The sequence below is a fragment of the Fopius arisanus genome, unplaced genomic scaffold (assembly GCF_000806365.1).
Source record: "Fopius arisanus strain USDA-PBARC FA_bdor unplaced genomic scaffold, ASM80636v1 scaffold00153, whole genome shotgun sequence".
Classification (NCBI taxonomy): domain Eukaryota; kingdom Metazoa; phylum Arthropoda; class Insecta; order Hymenoptera; family Braconidae; genus Fopius; species Fopius arisanus.
In genome coordinates, this window is record NW_011887892.1 from 1 (window position 1) to 2,436 (window position 2,436).

A 2,436-nucleotide genomic window follows, 5' to 3' on the forward strand; every position below is an offset into this window, starting at 1 on the left:
TCGCCATGAACTCTCCTGGCAGTCGTCGACGTTGGAAATTTATTCTGTCGATATCGGTTTGCGTTTGGATGGTCCACTTATTCTCTGGCTCTGGAGGTGGCAGCCCGCGAATTTCACAGATCAGTGACCTGGCCTCATACGACAACGGTTTTTCGACTAATATGCGTCCTTGCTGTAAAGGGGTAAGCCTTAGCTCGTCGATGGCACTTGAATCGCTTGAGGATGTCGCGATATTGTCTCTTGAGTTGAAGTCGCTTGAATCGAGTAGCTCGATTTCTGACAATTGTTCGCCCTTCGTTTTCGTGTCGACTTTGTCGTCGGAAGAAAGTTGTAGTTTTGTCGACAGGTTTACTGCCATTGCATTGGCTGATGCGTCCTCTTCTCCGTCTGATGCTCTGTCTGTTAGCCTCTGCATTTCCTTCTAGTCGTGGAGTTTCGATGGAATTTGGTTGTTGTCGTTCGACGCTCTGTGGAGAACCCGTCCCTCAATGCTGTTCCTTGCCTTCAACCTGTGATTATAATGTCAAATTTTTCTTAGGCTGCGGCGTGGTATTTTTAGATCAGCCGCATAATATTTGCCAACCCTTTTGCCATTTTTGTCGACTAATTCCACCGTCATTGGACCTAACAATTTGTTTACGAAAGCGGGGCCCAAATAGCGATGTGCTAGTTTGGCATTGTAATTTTCTGTTTTATTACTCAACTTTTTGTTTGGGTAGTAAACCTCAGAGCCTATTTTAATTTCGACTTGATTAATTTTATTTTTATTGTCTCTGGCTATTCGCTCGTCGTTGTTCTTTTTCAGAAATAATTCTATTTTACGTCGAAATTCGTCGATTTTCGACATCCTCTCCGCCCAACAATTCCGACCTTCATCTGTGGGTGGTGTGTTGTTATCGGCTTTTAATTCGCGCCTCACGATTGCTTCCCGCCCGTGATTGAGGTAAAAGGGAGATATCCTCGTCCCAGCATGGGGTACCGTATTATATGCTAGTTGGAGTTTCGATAGATTAGCATCCCATACGTTTTGTTGGTTCTTAATAAATGCTGTTATCATAGGCTTTATAGTACGATTTACGCGCTCTACCGGATTCGATTGAGTGTGCGCCAAGGGGGTTGTATGGTGTTTTACCCCTCTCGCTTTTAGGTAGTTTGACACGTCTACGTTGCAATATTCCTTCACGTTATCGGAGACTAGGCTGTGGGGTGTGCCCCAACGATCAAATGTCGACTCTAGAATTTTAATGACCGTTTTCCCTTTTTTGTCGCGAGTGGGGAACAGTTCGATATAATTTGTACTTAGGTCTTGGATCACTATGATATGGGAGTTGCCTTTCTTTGATCTAGTTGTCATATCAGTTGTATCGATAGCTATTTCTGCCCATGGTGATTGGATCGGTCTTGTCGTCCCGGGTCCTTGTACTGGGTGTTGGTTCTTTTTTACCCGGACACATGTTTCGCACTCACTAACATATTGTTTCACGTCCTCTGTCATCCCGGGCCAATAGTAATTCTGCCGGACGCGGTCTACGGTTTTGTCCCTAGCTAGGTGTCCTGCCTGAGGCTCGTCATGATTTTCCCTAAGGATTCTCAATACATCGTCTGGTTTTACCGCCAGCTTCCAGGGATTTTCGTCATCTAGTATGGCTTTCGCATAGTCGGGTCCGTAATAATACATCTCTTCGTTCTCGACCTTCCATTCGGGGAACCTATTCGGACTCTTCTTGACGAGATCGCGCTTGGTTTTATACCAATTTATACCAATTTTGGTCGCAGATTGAATTTAGTTTGATTCGACTTTTAATTGTTTCTTCGACTAAATTTTCCCACCCCAATGGATCAACATCGATATCCCACATACGCGAGAGAGCGTCTGGCGCTTCATTCGTCGTACCGCGTTTGTGTTCGATGGTCGAATCATGTTGCAAAAGATAAATTGCCCAACGAGCAAGTTGACCTACTGGATTTTTTAAGCTATGGAGCCACGACAAGGCTTGGTGATCGGTAACCACTTTAAATTTCATACCTTCCAAGTAACAACGCAACTTGTCGACCGCCCATACAACCGCGAGACACTCTTTTTCCGTAGTCGTATAATGGCTCTCAGCCCGCGTAACGGTCGACTTAATAATTCAATTAATATTTCTTTATCTGTTTTCGGGTCTTTCTGTACTAAGATCGCGCCTAGACCGAAGTCGCTCGCATCCGTATAAAGAATGAAAGGTTGGCCCGGCATTGGCGTGTACAGGCGAGGTATGTCGATTAAGGCTCTTTTAACGTTTTCGAAAGCCTTTTGTTCGACCTCTGTCCATTGCCACGGTTGTTTCGGACTTGTTAATTTATTTAATGGTCCTTGAATCTTGGCTATATTTTTTAAGTGTCTATGGTACCAATTAACTAACCCGTTGAATTGTCTAAGCTGAGTACGATCCTGTG